The 14,598-nt window shown below is 35.2% G+C and overlaps 1 long non-coding RNA gene across 2 annotated transcripts in view; it reads right to left on the reverse strand.

The window, feature by feature from the left end:
• Positions 1–6,599: 6,599 nt before the first annotated feature.
• LOC137637264 (uncharacterized) overlaps positions 6,600–14,598 on the reverse strand; it is a 42,306-nt gene continuing 34,307 nt past the window's right edge. For both annotated transcript variants that reach the window (XR_011043504.1, XR_011043505.1), the window contains 4 exons: positions 12,890–13,119; positions 12,167–12,291; positions 9,484–9,608; positions 6,600–7,427 (listed from right to left, as the gene is read on the reverse strand). This is a non-coding gene — a long non-coding RNA (uncharacterized lncRNA). The remainder of the gene's footprint in view (positions 7,428–9,483; positions 9,609–12,166; positions 12,292–12,889; positions 13,120–14,598) is intronic.

A 14,598-nucleotide genomic window follows, 5' to 3' on the forward strand; every position in this document is an offset into this window, starting at 1 on the left:
GGACAAATTCTCAACAAGTTGTCCCCCTGGTTAAAGAATTGCTTTATCCAATCAGAGACCTCCACCATAGTCTGCGTTCTATATAATGCCTTTTCATTAGCTAAAATTATAGTATTTTGCTTAGGATATATTTAAATATTCTTCCAATAGATTAATTTAATTATAATAGGAGTTCGGAAGTTATTCGATTTTAGATAATCTAATATTTAATGGATATATACGAGGGAAATGTATAAGCAAGTTACCCCTGAATCAGCGGGTTTTAAGAAAAAGAAAACGGTGCGACTTTCTATTCAGAGAAAACGTTATTTAAGGGCAACTATATATTTAACCACCACGAAAAAAACTTTATTTTTCTTTTTGTTATAAAGTTATCTTAGCAAATTTATGAGTTAATGCCCTTAGGAATATTATCTTCCATAACTTATATAGTTGTATGGTACAAAATTAGTAAGATTCACTTAAGAATAGTTAAACTATCACCACAAACTAAAATCTAGGATTTATAGGGGGTGTATGTACGATAGCGGCCACCTGTATGTAGGATGATGGCCAAGAATACAGCAGTATAAGGGGGATCACAGGGGCGGGGGGGGGGGGGGAACCCCCTATTAGGCAAGTAAGGACATGGCATGTAGGTTAGGTTAGGAAGGTTAGGTTAGGAAGTTTAGGTTAGCTAGTATCCATTCTCATACAATGGGAGGAACTGGCCGCTAATGTACAAAGGCTCCATTTATAGTTAGCCTATAGACTTCATGTAAACCAGTATTAGCAAATGTTTGTTTAACTCTCTTTACAAACATTTATCTTTTAAATGAAGGGAGATGTTATGTAAATACTCTTATAATAGTTTTGACAGATTAAAGAAGCAGTTAAACGATGTAACTATATTCTTTGTGATGTATTTGTTGCCTAGTTCACACTGGGTGAATGGAGGAGTTTTGAAATGAAGGAATTAAGTTTGGTTGGAGGTGTCTGATGCATTTTATTGAACACCAAATGGAATTGGAAATACACAGTATTTTACATTAAAAGCAGCTGCTTAATTTCATGTTTAAATTAATTTAAAGATCTAATAGTTGAGCGTTTTGGTGTAGGTCTACTGTATACTTCTGTAAATAGACTGCTATTTGAATATATTTTTTACTAGCTAAGCTACAGCCCTAGTTGGAAAAGCAATATACTATAACCCCCAGGGCTCCAACAGGAACAATAGCCTAGTGAGGAGAGGAAACAAGGAAACAAATAGAATACTGTGCCAGAGTGTACCCTCAAACAAGAGAACTCTAACCCAAGCCAGTGGAAGACGACCATGGTACAGAGGCTATGACACTACCCAATACTAGAGAACAATGGTTTTATTTTAGAATGCTCTTCTCTTAGAAGAGCTGCTTAACAAAGATGATGCCAATATAAAAAATGTCACTGAAATATAGATTGACGTATTGCTATAATTGTGAATGTAGCATTTGATAATGATAGCTGGCAAACACAAGATGAACCTCAAACTTCATTAGAATAGTTAATTTCAATTTTGGACATTATGAATACAGTAGGCCTTAAGTAACCTAAGGACAGAAGAGGTTACAAAATTCTCTTGCCTGAGTATACACTCGGGCAAACTATTATCTTCTTTCTCTTCTAGTTTTTTTTCCTAGCTTTTATAGTTTATATATGAAAGATGTTTTATAATTTTGTTACTGTTTTTAAAATATATCATATTAATTGTTAGTTACTTCTCTTGTAGTTTATTTATTTTCTTGTTTTCTTTCCTCACTGGGCCATTTTCCTTGTTGGAGCCCTTCGGCTTATAGCATCCTGCCTTTTCCAACTGGGGTTGTAGCATAGCTAATAACAATAATAATAATACTAATATTAATAGGTGGACTTAACACTAAGGAAGCAGTAATAATAAAGAAGACAAGATTGAATACAATAATTTAATAATTTAAAAAAAAAAATTATGGACATCCAAATGTGTAAGCTACGGACGAGCATCAGGTAACATGTAAATCGCATTGCTAACTCTCTTAACTTTGGTATTTTCTTGACATTTAAAATGAATTCCAAGAACAAATGACATCTATTGTCATGAAGAGGTGAACTATTGGACATTAAACATCACCCCCAAAAGATTTAGAATTTCAAACTCCTCATGTATATCAGTAGGCCTAGACATTTTCTAAATACCTGTATGATTAAAAATGTGAATGATTTAGGAAGGTTGACGGCTGTACTTTACATTGAAAAAGAGAACACTATCTGTTGATGAATCCACTTACCGTTATACCCAAAGCTTGTGTTCATCATAGCAGATTTTGCTGACACCAGCATTGAGCGATGGTTTGAAGGCTATTGTTCTTTAAAGGTTGCACATGAATGGCAGAGGTATGGCACAGTGACAATGCCCTAGAGACTGACCTTATATACATATGATCAGTGCTCAAGTCCCCTCTCCACCCAAAGGACAGGGGAGGAGCAGACAATGGCTGCTTTTAACACATCAGGTAGACCTATAGACTCCCCTCAAACCATATATACTTACTTCACAAGGGTAGCGAGGTTGTATACACTACAAAAAACTATCGAGGTTGCGCTGGTCTCAAGCCCCAGTCCAACACATTACGAAGACAGGGTTGTTTTCAATAGGTACCATTGAAGAAAATGCCAAGTGACGTGAAAAACTGCTATGCTTTACTTTACGTAGGAAGATGACATAGTTTAAATTAAATAGCCATGCTAACAAATGCAAGCCTTGACTTGCACTACAGAAGGATGGCAATGTAACACCAGAAAATTTCATGGTGCCTTTTTGCAACTTGCTCTAGGCTTCATTTGCACAAGAAGAATTGCGTACCTGTAGGTAGTAGGCTGGCCAAGGTACCAGCCACCCGCTGAGAAACTATTGTTGGAGAGTTATTGGGTCCTTTGACTGGCCAGATAGTGGTTATGGCTCAATTTTCTTTGCCTACACATACACTGAATAGTCTGGCCTATTCTTTACACATTCTCCTCTCTCCTCATACACCTGACAACACTAAGATAACCAAATAATTCCTCTTCACTCAAGGGATTAACTACTGTACTGTAATTGTTCAGTAGCTACTTTCCTTTTAGTAAGGGTAGAAGAGACTCTTTAACTATGGTAAACAGTTCTTCAGGATACTCTAAAACTAAACCGCTGTATTGTACTCTAGTCTTGGGGAGTGCCATAGCCTTTGTACAATGGTTTTCTATGGTCTTGGGTTATTGTTCTCTTGCTCGAGGGTACACCCAGGCATACTATTCTATGTTTCCTTATTTCCTTTCCTTACTGGGCTATTTTTCTTGCTGGAGCCCTTGGGCCTATAGCATACTGCTTTTACAATTAGAGTTCTAGCTTAGCTATATATAAATGTACATGTTCCCAATTATTGGCAATCAGTTGTCAGGAAATTTATAACGTGAATTAGACAACAAAGATTGGTAGTCAAATCAGAATACAGAGGACCATGCCCACTTAGTTTAGGCCTTACAGAGACATCCAAACAAAATATACAAAGCATTTTATCAACTCCAGGACCTTTGCATTAAATACATCTATAACATAAAAAGCATTTCTTGCAAAACAAAATAAAAAATAGTTAACACTACTTTAACATTACATAATTTACCAATAAACTAAAGGGACAACTTTACCACAAAGTTTATCAATTAAGAAAAATAACGTTTGTCTTAAGAAACCATAGAAACTTGAGGTATTAACATAAACCTGTGGAACACGAGAATAAGCATCAGATGGGTTAACTGAAAATATCCCATCCCTCCCTTTGATTGCATCTCAGGACAAAGGAGTACGAAGATATAAAAAGGGTAACATTATTCGAGAACAATTTTGGCTCTGAAACCCAGTAACAGTTGAATCATGATACCCTTATATTGAAGACCACTTGGACTGAGGCAACATAAAACTAACCTACTCTTTAAGCTGATGCTAAGAACGAAATAAAGTGTGTCAATGTTTGAAAGGAGATTCTTTCTATAGGTTCAAATTAAAAGGGGAATATTTCTTTACTAGAAATGAATGGCGACCGATTGTGCCACAGTTCCGATAGGCACCACTGCTATCTTGGGTCAACTTGGTGGGCGTTGAGGCAGATGCAGTACGGGAATCAGCCTATGAAGCTACATTTGCGGTGGAAAACAGGGAAGGGTGGGCTGTAGCGCCGTAAGCCTACCAACCAAACTCAGCTAAGTCCCTTGTCAGGCTACCTCACAAAATTGGAGAATACGCTATGGTAGATAGAATTGATTTTACAAAACAAATCTCGGCAAATAGGTGTATCACACATCTATATTGCACCATTACTGAAAAATTCCAGCCACTGCCCCAACTTTAAGGATCTTGAGCTAGAGAAATAGATGATATTTTCTTTATTACCAAGTTACAAACATGTCTATCAATTGCCATCTCTGACCTCTCCTTATGTTCAGATTCTTCAGTTCCAAAAATTAATGCATTCAGGACTTGATCATCTTATCCAAACAGGTAGATGCTCTGAGAATGGCTGACAAATCCTGTATAAAAGATATGATATTCCCAGAACAAACAATACGCTCTGTATAAAACCAGTTAAAGTTTTTTAAACATCTATTTCCCTCTGCATTAGATTAAACAATATTATATGAAAATCATGAGATTTGACTGGACTGCCATTCATGTGATAATTGCTAATAACAAGAAAAAAAATAATCTGCAGAATATGTCAGTAGAAGTTTTCTTTAGATCGACGCAGACAGATATTATTATTATTATTATTACTATCCAAGCTACAACCCTAATTGGAAAAGCAAAATGCTATAAGCCCAGGGGCTCCAATAGGGAAAAATAGCCCAGTGAGGAAAGGAAATAAGGAAATAAATAAGTGAAGAGAACAAATTAACAGTAAATCATTCTAAAAAAAGTAACAACGTCATAACAGATATGTCATATATAAACTATTAACAACTTCAAAAACAAATACTGTATGTCATATATAAACTATAAAAAGACTCATGTCCGCCTGGTCAACAAAAAAGCATTTGCTCCAACTTTGAACTTTTGAAGTTCTACTGATTCAACAACCCGATTAGGAAGATCATTCCACAACTTGGTAACAGCTGGAATAAAACTTCTAGAGTACTGCGTGGTATTGAGTCTTATGATGGAAAAGGCCTGGCTATTAGAATTAACTGCCTGCCTAGTATTACGAACAGGATAGAATTGTCCAGGGAGATCTGAATGTAAAGGATGGTCAGAGTTATGAAAAATCTTATGCAACATGCATAATGAACTAATTGAACGACGGTGCCAGAGATTAATATCTAGATCAGGAATAAGAAATTTAATAGACCGTAAGTTTCTGTCCAACAAATTAAGATGAGAATCAGCAGCTGAAGACCAGACAGAAGAACAATACTCAAAACAAGGTAGAATAAAAGAATTAAAACACTTCTTCAGAATAGATTGATCACCGAATATCTTAAAAGACTTTCTCAATAAGCCAATTTTTTGTGCAATTGAAGAAGACACAGACCTTATATGTTTCTCAAAAGTAAATTTGCTGTCGAGAATCACACCTAAAATTTTGAAAGAGTCATACAAATTTAAAGAAACATTATCAATACTGAGATCCGGATGTTGAGGAGCCACCGTCCTTGACCTACTTACAATCATACTTTGAGTTTTGTTAGGATTCAACTTCATACCCCATAACTTGCACCATACACTAATTTTAGCTAGATCTCTATTAAGGGATTCACCAACCCCAGGTAGTGGGCCAACCCACACCGTCTTAATTGTCTCAATACTATACTAGAGACTTAAAGGTTGAAGGTCTCTGGTTTCAGTTCCAGATTTATCAGAATAGATGCTCACCAGAACGTCAGGCAGGAAAGCCCTAACCCCCAACTGTGGTGCCCAACCACAGCAGTGGCCTCTCCAAACAGCTTAAACTCGCGGTCCCGGGCGGGGATCCATCTGCCGCCATGCGAATGCTAGGCAAACACGCTACCACTGTACTAGCCAGGAAGCTATTAAGCCTATTAAAAGGAAAGAAAACAGGGAAATTTTCTGGCTGTTGGGGTAAGCATCAACGTAAGGAAGCAAACAAGATTTTGAAGTATATGTGAACATCAGGTGAAGTTTGGAAAAATAAAAAAAAAAGAAAATGCTTAAAATTTACATTAATTTAGGATGGAAATAAATAAAATTAACTTATTCAATTTAAACAAAATTTATATATAAATTTGATAGTGTTGATTGAGGCATAAAACATCTGTTCAAGAAGTGTTATTCATTCAGCACAAAGGAAAATTCCCCAGTGAAAGAGACACTCATATTACACAATAACTGAAATTTTACATTTAATAGAAGACTGGCATGACAAAATAATTCTTACTAATGAATATTCTTCTATAAAGGTCTCAGGGCTTAACCCTTTTACCCTCAGGCTATTTGGAAATTTCCAACCCTTAACCCCCAGGGGTTTATTTTTTTCCCAGCACATTTTGCAGTATATTTTTTTCTTAATTGCTCTAACAGACTTAATTTTTGTCATAGAGAGGTCAGGTTGGTCTCATTCTCTTGGAAAATGCCTGAATTTTCTCAAAAAAATTATTAAAAATATGAAAAATAACATTTTTATAGCATTTTTTTGCAAGGACGTACCGGTACGTCCATGGGGGTAAAGGGATGGCTTTTGTGAAACGTACCAGTACGTCCTTTGGGGGTAAAAGGGTTAATACATTCTACCTCAAGTTAAAAAACATCCATACTTGTTTTAAATACTATAAAAGAGCTGTTTAGTTAAAAGATTCTCCCTCTTCAAGTAATTATACCAATCGAGATAGTCAACAACCTCTTTAATATCCAACTTTTGAGCCCTGCTGCTTATTATACATAACCCTAAAATGCAAAAAATAGAAACCTAAAAAACATCGGTGAAAGAAATTCTTTGAATGTAAAATGTATATAATGATGGACCAGAATCCTTCAAATGCTAATTTTTGGTTCTTTCTTTAAAAATAGTTCTTCACACTTTCCATTTAAAGGTTTAAAGTTTAAAGGCTGCTCATGAATAGCAGAGACAAGGGGCAGTTTCATTGCCGTAGATGCTAACCATATATACATATGATCAGCACCCACACTAGGACCAAGGATGGCTAGGCAATGGCTGCTGATAACTCAGCAGGTAGACCTATATAGGGTCCCCCAAAGCCGCCATCCTTACCTCACAAGGATGGTGAGGTTGCAGCGATCGTAGAAACTAACGAGTTTGACTGGGACTCGAACCCACGTCTGGCAATCAGCAGACAAGGACGTAAGCAACAGGACGGCGTCTTTATATGCAGCTCTTTCCACACGCTTCAACTTTACCGGGGCCAGATGACTTCAGCGTATTGCTTGCCTGAAATAGAAGTCTCGGAATTAGTCCTGTAGAAAAGACAATTTATGAAAGCTTTCACTGCAGAGATGACTGACGATTAATCTCACTTAGAAATTTGAAGGTTTAATATTTTTCATGAAATATTAATTTAGCTTATAATCTAAAGGTTTAAAATTTACAAAATTAATAATATATAATTGAATCTGAAAAATTCCTAATCATTCATTAAAAAGAAATCCCAAAATTGCTTTACAATTTAACCATATTCCTAAATATTCCCCTATGTCTCTCGCCAAGCTCTTCAAGTTTTCTAACACTGACAGTGTCATCTTTTCTTATTCCTGTACTGTACTGTGAAATCCAAAGGCTCTATCAACAAGAACAACCTCTAAATTAATTCATTGAAACCTAGTAAGCAGAACTATACAAAAAAAAAGGTCTGTGAGTTGTACTAGTGACAATTAAAATCATTAATAGCTAAGGTACAATCCAAGTTGGAAAAGCAGGATGCTATAAGCACAAGGGGTCCAACAGGGAAAAAATAGCATAGTGAGGAAAGGAAATAATGATATCAGTAAACTACAAAAGAAATGAACAATTAAATAAAATATTTTATGAGCAGTAACAACATTAAAATAGATCTTTCATATATACATACATATACCAAGGCCCTTCCCACAATTTTCGGGGGTAGCCGAAATCAAACAAATGAAACAAAAAAGGGGACATCTCTTTCATATATAAACTATAAAAACTTAAATAAATCAATAGGAAGAGAAATAACAGAATAGTGTGCCCGAGTGTACCCTCAAGCAATAGATCATTTATTCCAAAGACAGCAATAGATTATCTTCTAATGTAGGGGTAATTAACAAAGAGGCAAAGGGAAGAAAATCTTCAAGAGCAATCATCAGTACAGAATTAATATGGTGAAAATGAAGATGTTAGCTGACAGAAATAAAATCATGGTAGTTTCAAGATCTTTAATACTCTCAATTTCCGACTACTATTCGAATAAAATCATACCTTATTAACCTACAAGTGATAAGCACACTGACTTCTTACAAGACCCGGAGGCAATTGATACTTCAAAATACTAATGGCAATAATGTACATCATACACTGTAAGATTCCCCATCAGGTCACCTCTGTCAAACTTAGAAGTGATATTGTAACAGAGTTGACAAACATCAAGACGTTTGTCCACTACAGACATATGCATTACAGTATAGGCAAAGTTTGAACTCAGATTGGTTAAGTTTCCTCAGATATGCAAAACAAAGTAACTTATTAATACTATTATTACTAGCTAAGCTACAACCCTAGTTGGAAAAGGAAAATGCTATAAGCCCAAGGACTCCAACAGGAAAATATAGCCCAGTGAAGAAAGGAAATAAGGCAATAAATAAACAATATAAAAAGTAATGAACAATTAAAATAGAATATTTTATAAATTTAACTTTAAAAAATAATATATAAACTATAAAAATATTTATGTCATCCTGTTCAACATAAATTTTTTTTCGCAAGTTTGAACTTCTGAAGTTCTACCAATTCAACTACCCAATAATGAAGATCATTCCACAACTTGGTCACAGCTGGAATAAAACTTCTAGAGCACTGTGTAGTATTGAGCCTCATGATTGAGAAGGCCTGGCTATTAGAATTAACTGCCTGCCTAGTATTACGAACAGGATAGAATTGTCCAGGGAGATCTGAATGTAAAGGATGGTCAGAATTATGAAAAATCTTATGCAACAAGCATAATGAACTAGTTGAACGATGGTGACAGGGATTAATATCTAGATCAGGAATAAGAAATCTAATATATTAACATTATAAATATATAAATATTATAATTACTAGCTAAACTACAACCCTAACTGGAAAAGTAAGATGCTACCAAGGGCTCCAACAGGGAAAACAACCCAATGAGGAAAGGAAATAAGCTATGTATGATAATAGTAAAACAAAAATTCTTAAAATCAATAAATGTTAAAATAATCTATCATATATATATCACTGAAGAGAAAATACTGCCAATGCTCAATTCAGAAAGCCTATTTTACTTAGTTACCACTGCTTGAAGTTCCACTATAGAATGATCATTCTTAAGCCAAGGCATTGGTGGAAGGTAGTGTGCCAAACCTCTTATAGATTCTTGTAGATTTTAGTGTCTAGGAAGATACCGAGGTCTGACATCTGAAAGTATAAGCAATCTTAGACAAAGCGAGTGGTTGAAGGAATTAAAAAAGAAAACAAACTGAATATCAAACTCGCTTCAACCAATTTAAAATCATTAATGAAATACTACCACAAGAGGTAGTGGCACCCTAGCAGTACCAGCTGAACTCGGTTGAGTCCCTTGTTAGGCTGGGAGGAACGTAGAGAGTAGAGGTCCCCTTTTTTTTGTTTTGTTTAATTTGTTGATGTCGGCTACCCCCCAAAATTGGGGGAAGTGCCTTGGTATATGTATGTATGTACCACAAGAGGTAGTTTTTTTTAGCAAGTGTCAAAGTAGACCTTTCTCTCCTGTTTAGATTAAAATTCTAAAACTTTATTAGGAAATCTTATCTGAAGGTATTTTATAAAGCTTTCTCAATTCCTACATTTTTCTTTCTATTCAGAATTGATCCAAACTACCAAAGGTTATATCAAACTATAATCATCTTTTTAATCTACTGTAGTTTAATTTATAAAAAAAACTTCTCAGAGTAATTCTAAAAGCAAATAAAACTAGCACTCTGGAAATAACCAATTCACTGAATTATGTCTAAAAATTCTGAGCAGCAGAACTACCAAGCATGGAATATCTATTGATTAAATTATTGATATTTAGGATAATATAAAAACTAGCAACAGGCAGCAGTTAAACAATTTTGTCATCCATGGAGGTCCAGAAATAGGAAATATATTAACTAGGAGACATTAATGAAAATGAAAATAAAAATATATCGACACAATCAAATATTTTTGCAGGCACATTTCAAATTCCTTCTTGGTGAAGGAAAATCTTATCAACGAACTATAGTCAATTTCTTTTAGCGAGGCAGATTTGCACCGACTCGAAGGGGCGCCCTTTTAGCTCGGAAAAGTTTCCTGATCGCTGATTGGTTGGACGAGATAATTCTAACCAATCAGCGATCAGGAAACTTTTCCGAGCTAAAAGGGCGCCGCTGCGAATCGGTGCAAATCTGCCTCGCTAAAAGAAATGGACTATAGGACAACCGTAATCTCCTTCCTCTCTTACTGAACCCTATCATTATTATTATTATTACTTGCTAAGCTACAACCCTAGTTGGATAAGCAAGATGCTAATTTATAAGCCCAAGGGCTCCGATAGGGAAAATAGCCCAGTGCGGAAAAGAAATGAGGAAATAAACAAACTACAAGAGTAGTAATTAACAACTAACATGAAATATTTTAAGAACAGTATCAACATCAAAATAGATCTTTCATATATAAACTATAAAAATTTATAAAAAAAAAAAAAAGGGAAGAGAAATAAGACAGAATAGTGTGCCCGAGTGTACCCTCAAGCAAGAGAACTCTAACCCAAGACAGTGGAAGACCATGGTACATAGGCTACGGCACTACTCAAGAATAGAGAACAAAGTTTGATTTTGGGGTGTTGTTCTCCTAGAAGAGATGCTTACCATAGCTAAAGAGTCTCTTCTATCCTTATTCAAAGGGAAAGTAGCCACTGAACAATTACAGTGCAGTAGTTAACCCCTTGAGCAAAGAAGAATAGTTTTAAAAAATTTCTAGAAAGCCTAAAGGCTTAATTACTAGTTCTAATTATTACCAAGATTGAATTCAAAATAAAAAACTTTCCATATACAAAATTATAAAAATTAGCTACTGAAGAACACTGACTTTCAGAAGGTCCTCAAAGACATCTGGTGATACAAACAAATCCAAAATACATACATACATATACCAAGGCACTTCCCCCAATTCTGGGGGGTAGCCAACATCAAACAAATGAAACAAAAACAAAAAAGGGGACCTCTACTCTCTACGTTCCTCCCAACCTGACAAGGGACTCAACCGAGTTCGGCTGGTACTGCTAGGGTGCCACAGCCCACCCTCCCCCGTTATCTGCCTAGACATTATAATAAACTGCCAACTGAAATGAAGGACCTAAAGGGAGCAATTGAATTTACGAAGAAACTAAAGACATTACTTTTCACAAGATCATATGATTTGGAAGATGCTACAATAAAAAAATTGTATAAGTTATAATGAAAATGTTTCGTTAGATGATTGATATGGACCCGCCCGAGAAGTAGTTCACTCGACTTCAGTGGAAGGTTGGATTTAAACCCAAAATAAGTAAACACGTAAGATGAAGCTTCATAATGCTGCTGCTACCTCCGCTGTCATCTAAGGCATCGGAGGAAGCAGCAGGGCCTACCGGAACTGCCTCACAATCGCTCGCCATTCATTCCTATTTCTAGCACGCTCTCTTGCCTCTCTCACATCCATCCTCAAAACCAAAATGAAATCATAAAATCTCAGTTATTGTATCAAAACCTCATAATGAAGTACTGTAATCAAACAATATGTAATTCAATACAGTAAGCAAGACGACATGTGACTATTTGTTGACCTTTGCTGCTGAAAATTGTCGGCACGCAAGTTAAATGATGCTTACCCTAGGCCCTAATTTAAAAATTTGACTCGCATACAGTTTTTAGGAACCTATTAAGTTTTAAGTCGAGGACTTAGTGTAAAAACGGCTGCTGATGAGAACTTACCAATACAGGGTCAGTGGCAGTAGTGAGAAATAAGACTTCTTGAGCTCTGTCCTTGTTGTTAGCTGCAACAGTCGTCATAGACCTCTAACTTGCGCTGTGCTCTCGTTTCTCCCTTACACACCATCCTGTAATACGATAGAAAAGGAATTAAGCTATCCAAGCATTATCATTTTTATCTGGTTATTATTATTATTATTATTATTATTATTATTATTATTATTATTAGCTAAGCTACAACCCTAGTTGGAAAAGCAAGATGCTATAAGCCCAAGGGCTCCAACAGGGTAAACTAGCCCAGTGAGGAAAGGATATAAGGAAATAAATAATAAACAATATGAGAAGTAATGAACAATTAAAATAAAATATTTTAAAAATAACAACATTTAAACAAATTTCATATGTAAACTATAAAAAGAGACATATATCAACCTGTTCAACATAAAAACATTTGATGCAAGTTTGAACGTTTACCGATTCAACTACTTGACTAGGAAGATCATTCCACAATTTGGTTACGTCACTTTAAGCAAAAAGCAAACTCTTCTCAAAGACCTATAACACCTATACTGTTCTTTGTCCCCTATTGCCCCTCATCAAACCACAATAAAATAAGAACTCATCCCATTCTCAACATAATATACTCATTCAAAAAACTTTAGATTGAAGGGATTTCCCTCCTGTAAATAAGGCTTTGTTATAAAACGAATGATTGAGGAAACTCACCTAAGAGAAAGGGTCAGTGAGAGTAATGACAATCAGATTTCTTGAGGTCCATCCTTCTAGTCGTTTCTTGTATATGCCGAAAAACATCAGCCCTTGCGTCAGATGTATGCTGAATCGTCTACCTGAGACCGCTGCCAGTTTCACTCCTGCTGCTGAGCTTGCTCCAGAGCCTGCTCCAGAGCCTAGTCCCACGAGATGATGAGACTGGAGAATGCAAAGATGAAATATCACTGGAAGGAGAAAGGATTAATGAGGTAGAATCATTTTAAGTATTTAGGAACTATGATCTCCAATACAGGGTCTTTAGTATTACAATTCTTCTGTCTAGTCTTCATTTTGGGGCGATGGCAAACTCCCGTCAAAGATTTATGACAACTGTATTTTCATTTCTCTCTTCTTTAATCATAACAACAAAAGGAACTTAACCTAATCAAAATACAATATACAAAAAGAGCCCTAGAACGTTCAGAAACTTTCTAAGAAGCGGAATGACTGAAAACCAGTTTATCAAGTTTGGAGTTTAAAGAAAACTCTTGATTCTGTTGCATATAATTTTGATGTCATCAAAATGGCCACTTTACCATAAATATTTCAATAGAAATTCCTTATTTTTTGTCAAATTTCAATTATTCAAACCATTGTAAAGGGAATTTCATATACATAAAAAATGGTCTAAACATTTTTTTTCGTATAATGAAGTGTTTTTGAAATAAAAAGCTTTAAAAGTACATTTCTACGATTTGTTAAGTTTAAACAATATACATCATGATATCACTTTTAAATAAAAAACAAAATAATTATTCCTCTTATAATAAAGCTTCTTTTTTTGTGCCAGAATTGAATTGTGAATGAAGGATATTCTGATAGAAGGAAAAGGGAACATTTGGATGATGCAAGTGTACCCTCATGAGAAAAGAAATAATCAATTTAAATGTTAATTCATGTTTACTATGTCAGTCTTAAACAAAAGGAACTTAAGTTGAAAATTCAAAATGTGCTGGAAAACTTGTTGGCAGTATAAAGATTCGAAGTGACTCCGATAGTGATAATTATACGCATGTTTCGCAATATCTGAAGGACAATTCTATGGAAGACTTACTGAAGAACAATGTAAAATGGAAACTTTCTAGGTTTGGAGTTTGACTGGCCTGACATTTCCGTATCTACGCTATTTGAAGCATCTAAGTATTATTGTTTTTCATATTGCTTCATTCGTACAGTTTTGTACCGTTGATTATATTTACTACCTTGTCGAAGCATCCAAGTATTAACTTTTCATTTTGCTTCCTTCGTACAGTTTTGTACCAGTAATTATAATCATTTATTCTTACCCAACTTTCTTGCAATAAAAAAATGTACAGTACTTACAAAAAAATGCTAGAAAAATTCCATTACAGAAAAAATTATAATAAAGTAAATGAAGAGATGATAACAGTATTCTCTCAGATTTTCAATAAAAGACCCACAACCATATCCACAATTCACTCAAAACTTCTGAGTATGACTTGTATCTTTGGTAACCTTAAACTAGAAACCATCCATTACATACAGTTTCTACATCATCAGTAGGTAAAAAGCTGTATGATGCTCTGAACCAGGGAACTAATACAGAATAGAAACTTTAATTAAATGGATGTATTGACCTAAGAGACTGCCATGCCTGATTTCGCATACCACAAGGAGTGTTTAAGCAGAAATGTCGGCAATGT

The sequence above is a fragment of the Palaemon carinicauda genome, unplaced genomic scaffold, assembly GCF_036898095.1.
Source record: "Palaemon carinicauda isolate YSFRI2023 unplaced genomic scaffold, ASM3689809v2 scaffold608, whole genome shotgun sequence".
Classification (NCBI taxonomy): Eukaryota; Metazoa; Arthropoda; class Malacostraca; order Decapoda; family Palaemonidae; genus Palaemon; species Palaemon carinicauda.